Below are 23,741 nucleotides of genomic sequence, written 5' to 3'. Positions count from 1 at the left end.
GTGCAAGAGAGTAACTAGATTAGACCCTGCAGAATAATAGGATCAAAGAAGTAGGAATATCAATGTAAATGGCACTTGAAATAGACCTCATGGGTTTTGGATGAGCACATAAGGAAGTGTAGCCAGGAAGAAGTTGTGAAAAATTAGGAAAAGGACTAAACAGTATACAACATGCTCAATATTATGAGTTGAATCATGTCACTCAAAAGATATGTTGACATCTTAACCTTTGGTATCTATGGCTATAACCTTGTTTGGCATTAGGGTCTTCATTGCAGATGTAATCAAGTTAAGATGATGTCATTGGACTGGGCCTTAAATTAATATGAATTCAGAAGCCAGAAAAGGCAAGGAAAGATTATTTCCTACAGGTTTCAAAAGAACCTAAAAATAAATAAATAATATCCTCAAACTTAGATTGACTTCAAAGTCCTAACAATACAGACTGCATCTACTACACTAAGCTCTTGTTCCATCACTTTTTCATATATCCATGATAATCCTGTGTATTCATATTTACCACTTTGATTTCAGACTTTTTTGCCTCCAGAACCATGAGACAATACATTTCTATTTTTTTAAGCCATCTAATTTATGGTATGTTGTTACAACAGTACTAGGAAACTAATGCATCCAATAAAAATTATCACCAACAGTCTGCATCAGTCAACTGGTTGTTAGAATGCAGAGACAACTAGATAGCTGAATTTTTTTTTTCAAAATTGATTGGTTTATGAGATATATGATAAGAATATAGATAAGTGGATTGAACAATTGTTTGCACATTCCTATCTTAAAATATTTTAATGTTTTATGTTAAGTAACACGACCACAATGACCAATAGAATGACCACAGTGTTCTTCAGTGTTGATAGAGCTTAAATTTTCAATAATCTTTCAGGCTAAAGTATAGCTTGTTAAAATAAAGTAAAAACGTAAGTAATCATGTTATCTGCTTAAATGTTGAAATATCTACTGATGGAAATTTATTTGCATTTTCTATCCCAAACAAAGCATATACAACTAATAATTCTATTTATCTGCTTTAGTATTAGTAATTTAATTAAATTAGAATTTATGTAAATTAAACAAAATATATTAGAATTAAACATTCACCCTGACTGTGAATGTGGGTACCTGTATATATTTTTGACTTTTAAATGCTTGACATAAATGGTTGGCTTAATATTTAAATTTTTACATGTTTAAATTATTTCAATGAGATATATTTATAGGCAGTGTTTGCAATATGAAATTTTATTTCCACCATACATTATGTATATTGCAGGGATGAAGAGAGATAATTTATTTTAATAAGAATATTAATGGTGATGATGATGATAATAATAAGACCTAGGATTTAATTAGTGCTTATTTTATCACGTGCTTTACATGGACTATCTAATTTAATTATCAAAAGCCAAAAAACAAGCAAAACTACAAAGTAGCTGTAATTATTATGCTCATTTGCAAACAAAAAAACTGTTGCTTATAAACTGAGTTTCTTGCCCAACATTATACAACTAAGAAATGGTGGAGACAAGACTAGAGTCCTATCACATTCCAAAACCTTTATGGTTAATAAGTATATTATTTGAATAAATTTTGTAAATACATATTCAATGAGTGTACATTCTTTGCACAAACTTTTTTTAGCTATTGAAAAATAAAAGCCATTTAGAAGGGCTATTGATAAAATATTCTACAATCTTAATTTTCTCATTTCAAATCCTGCTCATGACTAATTGTAGGTAGATTGAATGATCAGAGCATATGATTTGTGAATCATTCATATAAACATAAGTCTGGGTTATGCTAGAGTGGTTGATGGATGGCCTGAGTTTTTAACACATTAAGAGGTAATATGGGCTGGGCATGGTGGCTCACGCCTATAATCCCAACACTTTGGGAGGCCGAGATGTGCAAATCCCCTGAGGTCAGGAGTTTGAGACTAGCCTGGCTAACATGGTGAACCTCCATCTCTACCAAAAATACAGGCATGGTGGAACACGCCTGTAATCTCAGCTACTCAGGAGGCTGGGGCAGGAGAATCTCTTGAACTGGGAGGCGGAGTTTGCAGTGAGCCAAGATCGTGCCACTGCACTCTAGCCTGGGCAACAGAGCAAGACTCCATCTCAATAAATAAATAAATAAATAAATAAAGGTAATGAATAAGTATTCATTTTTGTTGAAAAAGTGAGTAAGTGAAAGTATAAATTCATATTTAGAGAATACTGCAAAGAACTGAGCTCATCAGCAACTGATTACAAGGAGTACCAATAAGGAGAAACAAAGTTTAAAAAGAGTAAAGCATCATGTGAGTAGAAGGAAGAAAGAGTATTAAAGAAATTGCAAATATAACTAGCTAGGGAAGGAAAGAAAATTGAAAAAAGTTGATTGGATTCTGCCAAGAAATCACTTAGGTCACTGTAAGAATAACAGTAGAAAGTTGAGGTCAAATATTCTGCTGAAATTATTTCCTAGAAAAAATGCTCGTATTTTTGTTTCACTCACAACTTTCAGACCTTTCTCTAGTTTAAAGAGTTATTATGGTTATTGCAAAAGATTTATGTTACAGAACAGCAAAACAAAACATTTTCCAAAATTTCATCTATATAGTGTGTTTCAATCAAATGCATTCATGAGGGAAAATATAACATTATTTCTCCCTCCGACTTTTAAAATTTCATGATCTGTTATATAATTACTACCGAAATGTGAAGTTATTAATGTAGAATTTAATAAAATTTTAGGATTTCTTATACCTAAATTAAGATAATGTCTTCAGTCTTACAGATCTGTTAAAAATTTCTGCTCAAAGTCCTTTATCCAAAACCCTAATTCCAAGGACTTGAACAAGTAATATTAAAAATGAACAAAGAAACTTAGTTTTACTTCAGCCTCTTTGAGATATACATACATATATATGTACATATATCCATACATATATACATTTTAAATTATATATAAATATATATCACATAGATAATTTAAATTTGAAAATTATACAAATTAACATTACCAGTTTTGCAACTCCGTGAGTTTTCCAGCTTCCTAGATCAAGGAATAAATTAAGAGGCCTATTCTGAATTCTGAAAGGGGACCAGAAGAATAAAAGCATGACATTTTGGTCTTACACAAATCTTCTGAAGGGAGTAAAAAAGAAGTAAAAATAGAGCAATGGATAGTAATATTTTGGTACTCAAGTGGAGATGAATGGACAAGGCCATTTTACTTCATGAAGTTTTCTTGTAGTGAATGGTAATAAAAGAAAAATGAGACCTAAACAGTCAAGGAATCAATGTGTTTGTGATAATGTGAAGAGTGTGTTTCGTGGTACTGGAGAAGGAAGGCTAATATTGACCCTATGTATTAAGAGAGTTGTATCAGGACATAGAAAAAAGCATGGGTAGAAATTATTTTGTATGTTATGTGTTAAGTGCAGCAGCAAAGGTGAGGAAAACAGATAGGAAAAAACACTACTTAAACTTAGCTTAAATATGACTGTCTTTCCCATAGTTTAGGAATTGCAATAAAGACCATAATTTTTTTTTTTAAAGTTAACCATTTTAAGTAGGATTCTGAAACTCTGAGTTATTCATGTAGACTTGAAAAAAAAATGCATTTTACAGGCCTGGTGTGGTGGCTTATACTCATAATCCCAGCACTTTGGGAGGGTGGGGTGGGGGAATTGCTTGACCCCAGGAGTTTGAGACCACCCTCGGCAACACGGTGAAAACTTTTGTCTCTAAGAAAGATTTTTAAAAATTAGCGAAGCATGGTGGCATGTGCCTTCAGTCCCAGTTACTCTCGAGGCAGGAGTGGGAGGATCACTTGAGCCCAGGAGTTAAAGGCTGCAGTGAACTATGATCGTGCCACTACACTGCAGTCTGGGCTACAAAGCAAGATCCTGTCTCAAAAAGAAAATTAAAAAAAAATTAAAAATGCATTTTACAAGTGTTTACTGTTTAAGCTAATGCATAGGTAGCAAGACTATTCATTGGTTCTCTAAATTCGCAATATTTATAGTACCACAAAATCGGCTGGGCCACATCTTAGCAGCTCATAATATGAAGTCATTGCTGAGATGAATTGCAAATACTACCAGTTCATCTCCATAAGAAATAAACCGTAGAAAAATTAATAATACTTTAAGAACCACATTTTGCTTTGAGATGGGTAACAATTTGCATTCTAAGATTCCTAATATTATAGTTTGAAACAACTTAAGTTTAGAAATATATCCAGTTCCATATAGCCTGCTACTTGAACAGTTTGGTTATAAAAAATCAAGAATAAATATTTACCTGATATATATATATATAGAGAGAGATATATATATCTCTCTCTCTATATATATATATATCAGGTTACGTATACACATACGTATATATATATATGTGTATATATATACTTTGTCTGGTAAAATCTGAATCATAGAAGTTATGTTGCACATCCTTTCAAATTGGTTCACATTTCAAAACTCCTTTTATAGTAATAAAATATATTGAGACATTGTGAACCAAACAAAATTTAATGAGTCAGAATTTGAGTAGCTTCTCTGGAAAGTAGAATATACACCTTTAAACTTGGATCTTCTTTGTCCTGACTTTTGCTGACTTTTGAATGTCTCTACATGGCAGAAGTAAAATTGAGCATTTCTATGTAATAGTATTAATGATCAGATAACCAATTACACACAAAAAATGTTTAGGCTATACCTATGGTTCAGATAATTGTTCTACCCCTTGCTGGTAAAGTGACATTTAGATTTCCAGAAGTTAGGCCCATGGTACATTCATCAAATTCATTATTCTTTACATATTGATTGATTGAACTGAGGCTCATACCTTTGGTTCTCAAAAATCTGTCTTTTTCCAGAAATATATTTTCCCCAAATAACCCTATTTAATGATTTGCCAAGCAGCCTACGCTTGTTAAAAGACCTTGGATTGGCTGGGCGCCGTGGCTCATGCCTGTAGTCCCAGCACTTTGGGAGGCCGAGGCAGGGGGATCACTTGAGGTCAGGAGTTCAAGACCAGCCTTGCCAATATGGTGAAACCCTGTCTCTACTAAAAATACAAAAGTTTGCCGGGCATGGTGACAGGCGCTTATTATCCAAGACACTCGGGGAGGCTGAGGCAGGAGAATCGCTTAAAGCCAGGAGGCAGAAGTTGCAGTGAGCCGAGATCGCGCCACTGCACTCCAGCCTGGGCGACAGATAGAGACTCCATCTCAAACAAACAGACAAACAAAACCTTGGATTAAAAACCAAATGTAAAATGTAAAGAGAAAAATATAAGTCCCACATATCATGTATATCTGGTATATAATCAAGGAAATAAAAAGTACCTAAATTTGAAGCATAAGCAGACATTCTAAGTCTTAATTTGTAAGTCATTCTGAAGAGCTATTCTCAATTACTTAAATGTATGACAAACTCAGTTTAGGCAGAGAAACTAGGTTACTTACTAGTGGTTTGTTACAAAATATGTTTTCCTTGAATCGAGGCTTAGAAATGGAGTTTTATTCAAAGATAAGACAGAATGATACAGATTGACAGAATGATGAAAATCAAGGGGACCCACAACTCTAAAAAAATGGAGATAGCATTAATATTAAATATTCAACCATCTCAAAACCTTTTTACTGAAATCTGCTCTTCAACCATTCCTATCCTTCTTCACTCCTTCTCTCATCCTAGCTTAAACACAAGGTTAACTGAAGTACAAAATTCTGTCAGCAGATATATAGCCGCTGTTCAAAACCTTGGAACTATAAGAAGTCCCGGATTGTTGCCTTAATTATTAAAAATATAACTTACAAGAAACCAATTTATTTTCAAAATCTACTCACAGATCAGTTAAAAAACATCAATATCACCGAAACAGTCATGCATTTGGAAAAATATCATTTTTCAACCCTTGACATCTTAAAACTTGCTATAGCTTATAAAAACACAAGCAAACAAAAATCTCTGGTTGTAAGAATGTGCTGTAGATTAAATGTTATGGCCAACATGCAACTTCTGTGTCAAAGAAATGACATTTTAAAATCAATTTTCATGCCTATGCTAACTCTCATTTTAAAAAGAATAATAAAATTTCTATTTCCTTTTTATAAAATAACATGGGTCAATATTCTGGCTAATGTGACACAATTCAATAAAGATATTGTAGAATAATTTAAAATTTAATTGTACCGGCAATTAGTTTCCATTTCAATATACTCTTTTGAAATTGTTGCATTTTATTTTGGAAAAAAACCCATAGAGTATCTTGGTTACTATGACAAACCATTTTTCTGCACTGCATCCCTCCAGCAAGGGCTTAATATATCTGATATGTCATAGTCAACATTCCTGCTAATCTTTCCCACCAGTGTCAAGCGCTGAGGGCCATCACCTATTCATTTTGTTGTATAGTGGAGGAAGAAAGATGTAGAATGGGCAGAAAGTAATCTGCACAAACATCAGAATAAAATGGGCTTTTTGAGCACAGACACAAAAGAGATGCAAGTAGAATTAGAAAATCAGCTGCTTTCTGAGATTTGTTTTGCAACTCTTTCTTTGCCTGTACTGTTTGCTTGAACGTAAATTATTCTTAATTTTATTATATTACTTAGTTAATGAATGTTTTAAGACTAAAAAAAGTTTCTATTTTTATCCAAACTTTATACATTTCACATATTTCACATCATACAGTCAGGGTGCATTAAATAAAATATTATTAAATATTAAATACTTTGACATCTATAAAGCAATATTATTATTATTGTCATTTAACATAAAATTATGGAAGTTGGAGTTTTAATATTATGTTAGCATGTAAGTACTCCATTTAAATAAAAAAAAAGAAGTCTCAGAAGACATAAGGTAACAATAGTGTTTTCAATTTTACCAACAGTAATGGAATTTTCTATGATAGAACAACGAAAAATTTGACTATCCACTATATAATTTCTTCTATTGAGTGTGTGCAAATGTATGCATGTATAGCACATGTACATGTATAAATGTATGCGTGTGTATAAGGAATATAGTATAATAATTGAATTATATTTTAATATAATTTTAAGTTTAATGATACTGGAAATGACTCATAGTAGAAAGAACTGAAAATAAAAACCAGAAAAATCCAAAACTTGATGTGTAAAATAGCCGTTCATAATGTATTGAACATTACATTACATTATTATCCATTCATAATGTCTTGCCTGTGATGAACTATTAGTGTGATTCCTCACATTAGAATTGGCACTGTCTTCCTCAATAATGAGAAAGTAAAAATGAAGATCTTGTTTTAAAAATGTATCTATTTAGAGCCATACTCATACAAGCTAAATATTTTAAAAAGGAGCCTCAAAGGGGTAGGACATAGGGAAAATAGGTGTGACTATGCTTTCGAGAGATACAATCTTCCACTTGGAAATATTTGCAAAACTAAGTTGTTAGTATAGGTTAGCAAATCACACACAAAAAAGGCCTGGTTATTTGTGTAAGGATGTAAGAATGCAAATTAAAGAGAGATCTCTCTTCATAGCTTAAACTTCATTAACCAACATATATAATAAAACCTTTGATAGAAGTAAATAAAAATTAGAAGCATTGTGTTTAAAATTAGAAGAACCTAGGTTCCAGAATCATTGCAGCCACCTAGTAACATCTTTAAACCTCCATTTCATCACCTGTAAAAGAAGAATCTTAATAGTGCTGATTGCAGCTGTTAAAAGGTTTAGCCTTTCTTTTTAGATTTTTGTCCCCCACTCTTCCAATCATCACAGGAAGTGCACTATGCATCCTCCATTTGGTCATTTGGTTAGAACCTCTCTTATGTTTTATTCAGTGTTCTTTTTTTAGCCTGAAATAAAATTTCTTACCTTTTGATATGAAAAAATGTTGGCTATATACTTCTTAAACATTATATTTAACTGTTAGGATTCAAGGGTTCCATTCCACCAATTCACTCACCAAACTAATTTCAGAGTCAGATCTGAGCAATGGCTGACTGTTCTAAATAATACCTCCCCAGCTTCTGAAGCAATGAAATCCGTTGATTCCTAAGTGGGGATGGCTGGGCAGCACGAATAGCATCTGCATTATAAATACTTATATAGAGCTTAATCTCTTATGCCAAGCACTATTCTAAGAACATATTGATTAAATCAATTAATTCTTATAACAACCTAATAAAGGAGGTACTAATAAAATATATATATTTATTATATATAAAAATATATATTTTATTATATATAAAAATATATATTTTATTATATATGTTTTATTTTATATATAAGATATATATTATATATATCTTATATATATAAAATAGATATTATATATTTTTTATTATATATATGTTTTATTATATATAAAATATATATTATATATATTTTATATATATAATACATATTATATATTTTATTAGATGTATATATATATATATATATTTAGACAGAATCTTGCTCTGACGCACAGGCTGGAGTGCAGTGGTGGGATCTCAGCTCACTGCAACCTCCTCCTCCCGGGTTCAAGCAATTCTTCTGCCTCAGCCTCCCAAGTAGCTGGGACTACAGGTGCGTGCCCCAACGCCCAGCTAATTTTTTGTATTTTTAGTAGAGATGGGGTTTCACCATGTTAGCCAGGATGTTCTTGACCTTCTGACCTCATGATCCACCTGCCTCAGCCTCCCAAACTGCTGGGATAACACGTGTGAGTCACTGTGCCTGGCCCTACATTTTAAAGACAAGTCCAGACAGTGAGATAACGTACCTTATTCAAATTCCCATACTCATTAAGTGATAGAATCTGAGTTCAAGCCTAGGCAGCAATGTGGTGGCTCCAGATTTCTTGCTCTGAACATTATACTATGCAGTCTTTCATCATAATTTAAGAAGAATGAGAAATACACTAACTTAATATTTTCAAAACTGTTTAATATGTAATCTCCATGTGTTGAGGGAGAGACCTGGTGGGAAGTGATTGGATCATGGGGGGTGTTTACCTCATGATGTTCTCATGATAGTGAGTGAGTTCTCACGAGATCTGATGGTTTAAAAGTGTAGCACTTCCTCGCTCTTGCTCTCTTGCTCTGTCTCTCTTGCCAACATGTAAGACGTACCTTGCTACTCCTTCATTTTCTGCCATAATTGTAAGTTTCCTGAGGCCTCTGCAGCCATGCAGAACTGTGTCAATTAAACTTGTTTTATTAATAAATTATGCAGTCTCTAGTAGTATCTTTATAGCAATGAAAAAACAAATTACTAAACTGTTATACATATCATACCTCCATTTGACCACTTGCATCCTAGCACTGTTAAGTTTCAGATAGTATTGAGGACATTCTCTAATGCCTTTGACTCCAAAATCTTGCATCAGCCAAAATCTTGCACCAGCCAGCAAAGGAAATTACATGATGATTCCTTTTCAATGAGAAGACTGAAGTATTGCATGCATATAACTTTATCAATATCTTTGGTATTTCCAAGATGAATGAAAGGTATTAATTTACATTTGTATAACTAAAGACTCATTCTGATTATTTCCTCTAATTTGCAAATGACTTACTGTCTTTTAATATTTAAATAGTGTTTTAATAAAATTAATGATAATTATAATAATCTATGCCAATATTAATAATCATATACTCCAGTCCAGAGTATACTCATGATATACTTTATCTCAATAAAATAAAAATTAAAAAGCTTTCCTCTTTTTATAATAGAAGCAAACTATGTTAATGCAATATACATATTTAAATATCTGAGTATATTTCACTTAACTATATTAGAAGTATACAACTTATTTTACAGTCATTCAAACAGGTACTATATTATGGCATCTGCCCCTTAACAAGTCTCTTCTGAATGTGTGGTCCATCAGTCATTGACTCTTTGGGTAAAATCTATTTCAGCAATATCCTTAGAGTATTGGTGTGTATTTTTAGCTCAAGAAAATGGAAAACCTTACACTGCCATACATTTACTGATTGGCTCACGAGTTTTCTGCATTATTACTAGATATTGAGAAGAGTAGAAAGTGAACCATAAGAGTAAAATTATAATTATCATTTACTGATCTTTTATGAGTCACAAGACACTATAATAAACACATTTATCTTCTCAGTTATTTTCATATATAAAAAATAATAATATGTATAATAAAGTATCATTCACCATATACAAATAAGGAAACAAAGGCTTAGGGATGTGAGGCAAATTGCTCAGGCTAATTCAGCTAACCTGTGGCAGAAATGTTTCTGGAACCCAGGTAGACTGATCCAAAGCCTCTGCTCCAAATGCATACTCCATTCAGTGCTATATAAAGACATGACTACAAGTTCAAGATAAAAAGAGAAGGGCCGGGCGCGATGGCTCACGCCTGTAATCCCAGCACTTTGGGAGGCTAAGGCGGGCAGATCGTGAGGTCAGGAGATCGAGATCATCCTGGCTAACACGGTGAAACCCCATCTCTACTAAAAATACAAAAAATTAGCCGGGCGTGGTGGCAGATGCCTGTGGTCCCAGCTACTCGGGAGGCTGAGGCAGAAGAAGGGCGTGAACCCGGGAGGCGGAGCTTGCAGTGAGCTGAGATCGTGCCACTGCCCTCCAGCCTGGGCGACAGAGCGAGACTCTGTCTCAAAAAAAAAAAAAAAAAGAGAGAGAGAGAGAGAGAGAGAGAAATCACATCTAAGTAACCTGCTCAGACCCTCTTCCACCATTGTCCTATTCAAATGTCCATGCCTTATTAATGTCAGCTAACAGGGGAAGGAGGTATTGGGGAAAGAAAGGCCATCACAGATTTGGCATACTATTGTTACAGCTTTGTTGTATATGCTTCTTGGAGGGAAAAGTGTGTGTTTCCCTAAGAAGGGCTGCCTTCTACCTTTAGCGGGCAGCTTTGATGCTTCCACTCTACATTTACACATGAATGGACACGTATTTCATATTACTGTTGCTCTGACTTTGACCATCCAATTACTGGAGAGGTAGAGAGTATTATACATAATATTATAATGCTACATTAATAGAGTTTAAAATGTGCTAACAATTTTAATTAAGATAATTATACATATTATAATTATAACATATATTTTCTTTTCACTTTTCATCTTTTCAAAAGGAAAAGTTAATAATATCATGGTTCTGTACTTAATGAAGCATAATTTTGATTAAATTATAGAATTATTTTATTCTCCCATCCACCTTACACACACACACTTTCTCACACACATGCACATGTGCACACACCCTCTTATCCATTCAGGAAGATAAGCTTTCACATCCTTAGTAGTCACATTCTTAGTTTTCCCAAAAAAGAAACTCTATTCCATTTATACTTGTGGAAATGAAGTATATAATTGCCATATGTTCTCTAAAATGTCATAAAAGGTGAACATTTTCATTCATATGGAATATTTAAAAGCTAATATAGGCTGGGTGCAGTGGCTCATGCCTGTTTATCCCAGCACTTTGGGAGGGTGAGGAGGGTGGATCACGAGGTCAGGAGATCGAGACCATCCTGGCTAACATGGTGAAACCCCATCTCTACTAAAAATACACAAAATTAGCTGAGAGAGGTGGCAGGTGCCTGTAGTCTCAGCTACTTGGGAGGCTGAGGAAGGAAAATCGCTTGAACCTGGGAGGCGGAGGTTGCTGTGAGCTGAGATCGTGCCGCTGCACTCCAGCCTGGGCGACACAGCGAGAGTCCATTTCAAAAACAACAATAACAACAAAACCACAACAAGAAAAAAAAAACCGCTAATACAGTATAAAATCATTGTCTCAAATGAAAATATCAGGTTACAGGAATAAACAATGCAGATATTACATACATTTTAAGATCAAATTATTTATTTAGATTATTTCATTTAATTATATAAAATAGGTGTTATTATCTCCATGCTAAAGATGAGGAAATGCAGAGTGTACAGTTTAGGTTAATTGCTCAAGTTCCTAACAACTGGCAGGTAGTATAAGTAGGGTTTGAACTAAGCCTCTCTGATCCTAAGGTACTCATTCTTAACCATGTATCTACAGATAGCAGGATTGGGGAGCATAATAGAAAAGAATCTCTGAAAAGCAAGGTTCAGTAGCTGATACTACAGCCATGTGCCACCATGCCAGGCTAATTTTTGTACTTTTTTTTTTTTTTTTTTTTTTTTTTTTTTTTTTTTTTTAGAAAAGGCTTTCTGTCATGTTCCCCAGGTTGATCTTGAACTCCTGGGCTCAAGTGATCTGCTTGCCTCAGCCTCCAAAAGTGGTGGGATCACAGACATGAGCTACCACTCCCAGCCTCTCCTCTTTAAGTTTTTGAAAGAGTTTGAGGGTTGGTATCTGTTTTCTTTAAAATGTTGATAGAATTCAGCTATTAGGGCATAAGGTCCTGGTCTTTTCTTACTGGGAGACTTTTTCTTACTTATTATATTTACTTGTTAATAGTTTGTTCAGATTTTCTATTTATTAATGATTCAGTCCTGGTAGGTTGCATGTGTTTAGGAATTTATCCATTTATTATACAATATCCAATTTTTTGGCATACAATTGTCAATAGTATTTTCTTATAATCCTTTTTATTTCTGTGGTATCTGTTGTAACGTCTTCTTTTTCATTTCTGACTTTATTTGAGTTTTCTCTCTTTTTTAGTTATTCTAGCTAAAGTTTGACAATTCTGTTTCTTTCCAAAAAAGTTACTTTTTTATTTCTTGTGTTGTTTTTCTAGTCATTATTTCCTTTCTAATTTGATATTTATTATTTTTCCCATGTGCTAACTTTGGGCCTAGTTTGTTCTTTTTCTATTAATAGTTCCTTAAGGTGTAATATTAGTTGGTTTATTTGAGATCTTTTTCTTCTTTTTTTGTTGTAGGTACCTATTGCAAGAACGTTGCTACTAGAACTGCTTTTGCTGTATCACATAGATTTTATGTGTTGTGTTTCCATTTGTGTTTTTCTCAAGATTAAAAAAAAATTCATTTTAATTGCTTCAATGACCTTTTTGTTGCTCAGGATCAGGTTGGTTAATTTCCATATATATGTGAATTTTCTAAAATTGCTCCTGTTATGAATTTTGTTTCAAACAACTGTGTTTGGAAAATATACTTGATATAATTTACATTTTTAAAAATTTGCTGAGACTTGCTTTGCACATTAGCATGTGATCTATTCTGAATAATTTTTTTCTATGCTTGAGAAGAATGTATACACTGTTGTGGTTGGATGAAATATTTTGTTTATCTCTGTTAGGTCCATTAAATCTAAAGTCTTGTTCAAGCCCAATGTTTCCTTACTGATTTCCATCTGGATGAATAAAGTATTTATGGTTGGCATGTTTTTTGTTTTCATTTTTTTCTTTCAGAACTTTGACTACATGATTCCACTCTCTCCTGCTTGAAGACTTTCTGTTGAGAAATACTCTGATAGTAATATTCACCCTCTTTCATATATGATGTGTTTCTTTATCACTTGTCCTCAGAATTTTTTCTTGTCTTTGATTTTTGATTGTTTCATTATTATATGCCTTTTTTGTACTTCTCTTTGGGTTGAATTTGATTGAAGACCTTCATGCTTTCTGTATCTGGTTATTGGCATCTAACCCAGACAAGAAAAGTTTTAACCACTATTTCTTTAAATATGTTTTCTGGCCTTTATTATCAGTGTCTCTTTCTGGAACTCCTATTATGTGAAAGTTTAATCTCTTGATGGTGTCCCATAATTACTGTAAGCTTTATTCCTTTATCTTCTGCTCCACTGACAATAATTTCAAATGTTCTGTCTTTGAATTCAAGCAGCTGGTTTTTTCTTATGCTGTTGAAGTTTTCTATTGAATTTTTAATTTCAGTCATTGTATTCTTCATCTCTAAGATTTCTGTCTGGTTCTTTCCTATTGTTTCTATTTCTTTGTCTAACTTCTTGCAATTTTGTGTATTGTTTTTCAAATTTTACTAAATTTTATTTTTTTATTTTTTTATTTTTTGAGACGGAGTCTTGCTCTGTCACCCAGGCTGGAGCACAGTGGCCCAATCTTAGCTCACTGCAAGCTCCGCCTCCCAGGTTCACACCATTCTCCTGCCTCAGCCTCCCAAGTAGCCGGGACTACAGTCGCCCGCCACCACACCCAGCTAATTTTTTTTTTCTATTTTTAGTAGAGACAGGGTTTCACCATGTTAACTAGGATGGTCTCGATCTCCTGACCTCGCGATCCGCCCGCTTCAGCCTCCCAAAGTGCTGGGATTACAGGCGTGAGCCACTGTGCCCAGCCTAAATTTTACTAAATTTTATATTCATATTTTCTGGTACTTCATGGAACATCTTTTTTAGTATTATTTTGATTTATCTGCTACTGATTTCTAGATATCCATTTTTTTAGGTTCATTATTGAAGCTTTATTAGTTTCTTTTCGAGGTGTCGTAACTCCTTGATTCTTCATAATCCTGTGTCCTTATGTTGTCTGCACATTTGAGGGAACAGCCCCTCTCCTGGCCTTTACAGGAGCTGTTCTCTGGCAGGGATACACATGCATTATTTAATCTAGCCTCTGATTTTGGAAAAGCTAGCTGGTGACATCCTTGGGGAGGCAGAGCTTTCTGTGAGATCTCTAGTTAGTGGGCCATTGACTTTGTTTGGGTGGGGTTGCTCTTTGGGCTCTGATGTCCTGTGGGAACACTGGCTTTGTTTGGCTAGAAAGTCGAGTTGCTGTGTGAGTACTGTGATGGATTTTGAGGTCAGTCACAAGATGTGTACTCTGGTCAGCCAATTATGTTATTGGTGACTTGAAGGTGGGCAGGGCTGGAGTCTGGGCTCCAAGGTTAGGTGGAGTCACTACTCTGGACAGGTGAATCCAGAGGCTATGGTCCTTAGAAATACACAATTAAGGGTCTTCTCCCTGTCAATGTGGAGCCATAAAATGTTATTTTTGGCTATGTTGAGAGGATTTGGGACCTCCTAACATCATCCCTAGCAGATGTAGACCCTATAATTTTCTGAGATGCATGAAGATGGAAGTCTTCCTACTTGGATGGATTCTTTAGGAGGGCTCTTGTGTGGAGTGAAGATACTACTTGATTTTCTGGGTTAAGTAGGTTTAGCCCATTTGCTTCTTTAAAATTCACAGAAGTGGGAAGTTCCTTGCCTGGGCAAAGTCATTGGGATTGTTTCTTGGCTGAGTAAAGCTGCTGCTTGTTAAGTTGCCAAGTTAGGCTGGTCTAGCCCCTTCATTTCTTCAAAAAGGAGGAGATGGGCATCTCCTTGCCTAGGCAGAATTGTTGGGGTGGTCCCCAAGGCAGGGTGAGTTAAAAAGCATTTAGGGACTCAAACTAGGTGAAACTTTTCACCCTGCTTTTGAAGACACCTAGCTCTGTACTGCAGGTTGGCTATGAGGTTGACTGGTATCTGCAACTGGGCACCACAGCTAGCAGGAAAACAGAGGTCCCACCAAGATCCACTCTTGTCACTATGGTCTCTGCCTCCTTTCTTTGGTTCTATTTGGACCTAAGTGGTTTAGCCATACCATTTTCCCTAGAGTTCCCTGTGAGGTAAGGCCAGAGTGGGCTTCCTGGAAAGCATCTTAGAGTGCTAGGGACACATCAAAATAAAAACATGGTAAAACCTAATCAAATATTTTCCAGGAGAGTGAAAACACCCGTTTTCACTGCTTGACCCCAAATCTCCCTTGACGAGTATACTGATGGTCCTCCATTTACAATGGTCTTATTTTCCAATAAACTCATTATAAGTTAAATGTTATAAGTCAAAAATCCACTTAACATACTGAACCAACTGAACATCATAGCTTAGCCTCACCTACCATAAATGTTCTCAGAATGCTTGTGTTAGCCTACAGCTGGGCAAAATTATCTGGCAACACAGTATACTGTAGAGTATCAATTATTTCCCATCATGATTGAGTGACTGACTGGGAGCTGCTGCTTCCCTGCACTTCAAGAAAGTATCATACCACTTTCTATTGAATACATAACACCCTTGCACCATTGTACACTCAAAAGTTTCATCTGTATCCATATAGAATCAAGGAATGCACCCAACTATTGATACACACCATAGGATTATGCCCTAAGATTGCTGGTATTTTAAATAATTATAGAAATAAAGACTATGGAGAGAAGAGGAAAGAGCGAGACAGAGAGAGAGAGAGAGAGAGAGAGAAGAAGTATTAGGTCCACTATTGTGTCCTGAGGAACTCTTAAAAGTGTACTCCACTAGAAGAAAAAGCTACCAAAGAAACAGGAAGAGTAAAGAAACAAAACAAAGTTAGGAGAGTGTTAAGGAGGTAAAGGGAAAACTATCTCAAAAGGAATTGAATAGTCACCTCTTAAATACTGGTGGGAAACCAAGAAAACTGAGTGGACTTAGCAACAAGAAAACAATGTAACTACCTCAGAAAATTTGGAAGAATCACAAGGATTGTGCAAATTTAGAGAAAAATGAAGGCAAAGATATGGAAATGGTATCTGGAAAAAAACAAAAACAACAACAAAAAAAACCTTTGAGATGTTTCTGTGAAGTAGCAGATACATGGATGGTATTTAGAGAGGGATGTGTAGTCCCAGCCAAATATAGGTAGAGATGTGTAGTAAATATAAAGAGGTGTTTAATGGGAACAATTTCATGGAGAAAATAGAGCTAAATATTAGGAATAAAAATATTTATCAGGCAGAGGAGCATACCTGAGAAGTCACAAGTAGAAGAGATGGAAGTTGGGGTCATGCAAGTTGGGATACTTCTTCCCATTATAAATAAAGGAAAGAAGAGAAGTATGAGGGCAGATTGGGAGGTAAGCTTTGTAGATCTGGAGGCAAAAGAACACAGGGGAACTCATTAAATAATCTGTATCTTCTCAGTGAAATGGGATGCAATTTTATCAGCTATAAGAAAAAGAGAATGCCCAAAGGACTATAAATCATGCTGCTATAAAGACACATGCACATGTATGTTTGTTGTGGCACTATTCACAATAGCAAAGACTTGGAACCAACCCAAATGTCCAACAATGATAGACTGGATTAAGAAAATGTGGCACATATACACCATGGAATACTATGCAGCCATAAAAAAATGATGAGTTCACGTCCTTTGTAGGGACATGGATGAAACTGGAAACCATCATTCTCAGTAAACTATCACAAGGACAAAAAACCAAACACCGCATGTTCTCACTCATAGGTGGGAATCGAACAATGAGAACTCATGGACACAGGAAGGGGAACATCACACTCCGGGGACTGTTGTGGGTTGGGGGGAGGGGGGAGGGACAGCATTAGGAGATATACCTAATTTAAATGATGAGTTAATGGGTGCAGCAAACCAACACGGCACATGGATACATATGTAACAAACCTGCACATTGTGCACATGCACCCTAAAACCTAAAGTATAATAAAAAAAAAGAAAAAGAGAATGAATAAAGCAAAGAAAATTTGAAAAGTAATAAAATTTTTTCTACAAAATATCTCTCTAAAAAGCAGATTTCTCAAAATATGTCTAAAAGGAAAGAAAGTGTAACAAAACTGTCTCATTGTATTTATAATTAGAAAGCAATGAATTTGCATCCTGTTTGTAAACTTTACAATATTTCCTGTTCCACTTTTTTTTTCATAAAATCGAATTTATAAGAAAATTCCCAAATGAAAGAAATCATTTTCCCTGGAGTAGGTATGAGGCTTGATATGAAGATATCTTCATACAAAGCAGCCCCTAGTCTGAGCCATATAGTTCAGTTAGAACCTGGACAAGAGACAGTAGAAAAAGCAGTGTTCTTAAGATGAACGGCAAATCCTGCTGTGCCAAACTCATCAGAGGGGCAGAGATGCTATACTTGCTTCTCTTTCCTATCTTCTAAACTAAAGCACATGTGTGTATGTTAACAATTGTAGTTCCTAAACGCGAAGATAACAATGAAAAGAAAAAAAACAAACACATATATTTATAACTATATATATAAAACGATATAACTATACATGTATGTGTGTGCATACATTCACACACACACACACATATATATATATATATATATATATATATATATATATATATAAAATTAAATGTGGTTCTTACCCTAGAAGGATTTTCTTTCTCAGATTCACTTAAAAGTTGGAAAGATATAAACTAAGAGAATTGATACTTTTTTGTTGTTGTAGCTTGCTGCATGTGCCTATAGCAACAAACAGTCTTTAAGAGTGCAGAAACCACAGAAATTTAAAGCAAATATTATTATTTTTTTACTACATTGATTCATGGTAACATAGTTAATGACTTTTTTCCCTCAGCTCCCCTTTAAACTAGAATCTCTTTCAGAGGCAAGGCTGTCTGTATTTCTTTCAGTGCAGGGTACACAGGTAAAGATTTCAAATGGGTTGAATTGAATGCATGCATAATTTAAATGAGGGGAGAAGAATGGGAAAATGGCATTGCTAAAGTTTTTTAAGCTCATTCATTAAAGCATAGAATTATTTTTTACATCTGAAAAATTAAGTCTCATTGTATTCATTGTCATTACTGACTCCTCCTGACTCTATTTGTCCTTATCCAAACCTTCACTAAGAATTCGTTATTTTAAGCATATATGGTAAATCCTCATTAAATCTATACAGATGTTACGTTTCATTTATTTAAGCTACATATTTCCTCTCCTGGAAGCTTTTAGCAAGGTATATAATCAATAAATACCTATTGAAGTTATCAGATAAGCATGAATTTTTATTGGCAACTTATTAGACAGACATGGCAAGCTGCTTATAACTTTGAAGCCTGGAAGGCTAGTCTGGTGTAAACTCCTGAAAATGATTGTATTTAAATCTCATAGATACATAAATTAAATCATGGATGTAACTGAGCAACTTAAAAAGAATAAAATCTGAGTCATACAAGTTTATTTAAAAAATAATTTATCTTCAAATGTAGCTCTTTGGTTGTAAAGTCTTTTGGATATTTATGTTATTGTTTTCTGAACTAAAGTTTACCAAGAAAATGAAAAGGAAGGGCCATATAAATGAAAATTAAAAGCTATAAATTTCCATAGGGATTACATTGCTTTAATATGTAAATGTGTAATTATCTAAAATTAATTTTGCTCATGTCAAATATTTATATATACTTATACATATATACTTATATACATGTGTATATGTATATAAGTATATATGTATAAGTATATATAAATGCTCTCAATATTTATTGCCATTTGAGACTGGTATGAATTCAGATAGAGTTTATAATAGGTAGAGATTCTCACACAAATGTTGAAGCACATTACAGACTGAAGAAATTACGTGAAAAACAGAATTTTGTACTTTGTATATATGTGCACAGTCTTTAGAGCTAACGTGAGAAAACCATATTCAAATAAACTCATCCAGAATAATCCCCAGCTTTTCCAATTTTAAATATAAAAAGAGAATAGAGTGGTCAAAAATATCTGCAAGTGAATCCAAAGGCCGAATTTGGTGGTGGTGAGCTTCTGGGAATTAATAACACCATTGGTCAGGGGAAAACTTAAACACATAGATTCACTCTCAACCATGGTATTAGAATACCAATCTTTCTTCCCTTTGTCCTGTCCAGGAGATATACAGTATAAACACAAAATGACCTCACATTTCACACAACAGAAGAGTAGTTTAAGACTCCCCTACATCCAATACGAATTTAACATGTGCAATATGACTTAGTGTTTCAGTTTTATCTTGCTATAACATAAAGGCACAAAGCATAGTGAAAAAAATATTTCAAAGAAAAAACATTTTCTGACTTATAACATATAACAGTCTCCTCTCCCTGACCACATTATGGTTTAAAAGGGTTTCTTATCAAACTCTCACCATAGCAAAGAAAAAGAAAGCTTCTCTTACCAGAGTGGATAAAGCTTCAACCTTGCTATAGCGTTTTCTGCAGCTCTTGTTTGAAAGACAGATCCACAGCGGCTTTGTGCATACAAGTGATCTGGCTGATCTCCAGTTCCTGCACAAAAAAAACAGTATAATTGGCTCTCAAAAAAGTGTTGTAAACATTCATCATGATGGCACTTGCATGTTGAATCTAGTGACTGTTACTCTCGTAGACTTTCTCCAAACAGGCCAATTACATTTCTACTTTCAATACAAGCTGTTTGGTTTCTCTGTTCAATACTGAGATTAATATCTTTAAAGAAAGCATGCATTTGTGAGTGTCAGTTCTATTACTATGTCTGAAAGTGTGGTCTAAGATTAAAAAAAATACACACAATTATAAATCAAGATGATATTGTCTGGTACATAAATTTACTTGGCACATATATGTCTTTATTTTTAAATTTAACAATAGTCAGGCCAGTATTTATATACTAATGAGATATCAGTATTATTAAGTCTCTTTCATTTACTATTTGATAAAACTCAAATGACCATTCTATATCTCTGCTTTGCAAAAAACCCACATCAATAATGCCTACAACATACCCCGGAGTCTGAGAACAACTGTGCTGCATTTCTAAGTTTCATTAAATATTCCACTGTTCCTTTGCCTAAACCTTCAAAGCGGCCCAGACACAATCACATCCTTAAATTTTATGGGAGCGATGAAGAGGTCACAAAGCATTGGCTTTTTTTAATTTTTCCATTCAATATTTCTGGAAGCATTAACTCATTATAACTACAAATGGCATATTCTTGTTATCAAATGAATATGAACACTTGATCAAAAATTAAGTCTCAATAAAAATAGTCTCAATTTATGTCACTCTTTATAATGATCTAAGCAATACATTGATCTTACAACTATATGATTATATAATCTCTGCCTTGCTTCCCAAGGGTTTAAAGCCTGGTTAAGCATTATCAGCAGTACCACTATGAAAAAATATGAACTAACTGGATAGAGAGATTTTTTTCTTTTTGCACTTTTATATCTGGTATCTTATTTTTCATCTGTATACAAATTATGCAAGTGCAACAAAATAATTTTGTGCAACAATTTATGACTGTAGAAATCTCAAAAAATGACAACTTATGACAATATAATTCAGAGGATTATAGGCTGATATATACTAGTCTTTTAAGACAACAGATTTCATTAACCTTCTAATTATGTTACTTAGGGAGTCAGAGTGTGGGGGAAGAAGACCTACATACTGTTTTTTTAATAGTTTGTATCAGTCAACTATTATCCCTTATTATTATGTAACAATTGTCTTTATAAAATTTTCCACTAACATTTTCATGTTTAATTATTTTATTAGAACAGTGAAGACAGCATTATTATTCTCCATTATACACATGATATAACTAAGACTCAAAGGATAAGGAGTTGAAATTCTTAACTAGAGGATCTTATGATGTTCAGCTACATCCAAACAATGCTTTCTTTTAAAACAATATATTGAATATTTTTCTTTAAAAGAGGTTTGTGTGATTCAGCTTGGTGATTTCAATTGGAAAATAGGCATTTAGTGAATTATTATAACACATTCGGAGCTGTGATACATTGAGACCTTTTTCTATGCCTAATTATTTTGTAAATGATTTGCAAATACAGTTCAAAAAGACAATTATATATGATGTTATGTTAAAAATGTTTAAAATTTAAGAATTACCTATTGAATATCTGCTAAGTGCAGGTTCTTTGTTAAGTTCTGGGGTTATGGTAGTGAATAAGATAAATATCTCCACTTTATGTAAACTTCGATGTAGAAATGAAAATAATTAGCCCAAGATACAAATTTCTTTGGAAAATTTTAGTGGCAGTGAGTTAATTTATAAATTCATTAATAGAGAAAAAATATCCCTAAGTTATCAGAATTTTTATGTCTTTATTACAAAAAAATATAATCATTATTAATAACAGCATTGCTGAAAATATTGAGCTAATCATTTTAGAATGATTCTGAAATTCTTAATGCTTATATTTTAGAAGAAGATTGTAGACATTTTTACTAGTTATTTTCCAATGTACACAATCTGTATTTATATATACATATGTATATCTACATATACAAATAGTCATATTAAGGTCTTGATTAGATAATGAGGTTTGAACAGTTCAACTATTACATAATATGGTTGTAGGAGTAAATCAATTTTTCCACTAAAAGTTATTGTTAACGTCCCCCTCTCTAAATGAATATATTAAAAAGAAAATGAGGAAGGCAAAATAAAATTATCATAAAGTATCATATTAGTTAAATGACTTATAGTATTTATTTGTTCTAGTTATTTTCAGTCTCTTTACAAATACAGGAACACATTGTTTTATTGCAATTTGCTTTACTGTACTTTGTAGATATTGCAGTTTTATAAATTGAACGTTTGTGGTAACCCTGCATTGAATAAATCTAGCAGCATCAATTTTCTAATACAAAGTGCTCCCTTTGTGTCTCTTTGTCACACTTAGGTCATTCACACAATATATCAAGCTTTTCCATTATTATTATAAATTTTATCTGTTTCATTATATCTACGATCATTGATATTACTCCTGTAATTGTTATGGGGCACCACACACCACAACCATATAAGACAGTGAAATGTTGTGTGTGTTCAGACTACCCCACTGACCAGCTGTTATTCATCTTTCTTCTTCTACTAGAGACTCCCTGTTCCCTGAGACATAACAATATTGAAATTTAACTGATTGATAGCCCTACAATGGCTAAGTGTTCAAGTGAAAGGAAGAGTCATAATCTTTCACACGAAGTTAAATGGTAGAAATGATTAACTTTAGTGAGGAAGGATGTCAAAAGTCAAGATAGGCTAAAAGCTAGGCTTCTTATGCCAAACAGGCAAGTTGTGAATGCACAGGAAAAATTCTTAAAAGTGCTAGTCCAGTGAAAACATGAATGATAAGAAATCAAAACAACTGTATTACAGATATGGAGATAGGTTTAGTGGTCAGGATAGAATATCAAATCAGCCACAATATCCACCTAAGATAAAGCCTAATCCAGAGCAAGGCCCTAATTATCTTTAATTCTATTAAACCTGAGAGAGTTGAGGAAGCTGCAGAAGAAAAGTTTGAAGCCAGCAGAGGTTAGTTTATGATATTTAAGGAATGATGCCCTCTGTCTAACTTAAAAGTGCAAGGTGAAACAGCCAGGGATAATGCAGAAGCTGAAGCAAGTAATCCAGAAAATCAGGCTAAGACAACTGATGAAAGTGGCTACGCTAAACAACACATTTTCGATGTCAGTGAAACAGCCTTCTAATAGAAGATGGCATCCCTATAAGACAATAAAACATGAAGAAAACAAAGTAGGTAACCATCAATATGATGACTGGAAAAATATGTCACATCTCAATAGTAACTTTTAATGTCAATTATATAAATGCTCCACTTAAATGATACAGATTGTCAGAATGGATACAGTAATCACAAACCAAATACTCCTGTCTTCAAGAGACACACCTAACCATGTAAGGATTCTTATAGACTCAAGCTAAAGGGATAGAAAAATATATTCCACACAAATGGAAACCAAGGGCAAGCAGGAGTAGCTATTCTCATATTGGATGAAACAGAATTTAAAGTAACAAAAGTAAAAAAATAAAAAGACGAAGAAAGTCATTACATAATGATAAAAGGATAATCCAACCAGAAGATGTTATAAGCTTAAATATATATGCACTGGAGCTCCCAGATTCACATAATTATTACTACTAAACCTATGAAAAGAGGCGAACACCAACACAATGATAGAAGCGATTTCAACACTCCACTGACAGCATTAGACAGATCGTTGAGGCAGAAAGTCAACAAAAAAA

The 23,741-nt window shown here is 33.8% G+C and overlaps 1 protein-coding gene across 1 annotated transcript in view; it reads right to left on the bottom strand.

Annotated features, from left to right (window-relative positions):
• Positions 1-23,741, bottom strand: part of MGAT4C (MGAT4 family member C) — an 815,317-nt gene that overhangs the window by 409,309 nt on the left and 382,267 nt on the right. Inside the window, exon 5 of the mRNA XM_030819890.1 lies at positions 19,860-19,968. The gene's annotated coding sequence lies outside the window, so the exon portion shown is untranslated. The remainder of the gene's footprint in view (positions 1-19,859; positions 19,969-23,741) is intronic.

This window comes from Nomascus leucogenys, chromosome 10 (genome assembly GCF_006542625.1).
Source record: "Nomascus leucogenys isolate Asia chromosome 10, Asia_NLE_v1, whole genome shotgun sequence".
Classification (NCBI taxonomy): Eukaryota; Metazoa; Chordata; class Mammalia; order Primates; family Hylobatidae; genus Nomascus; species Nomascus leucogenys.
This window is presented reverse-complemented; position numbering and strand designations above follow the sequence as displayed.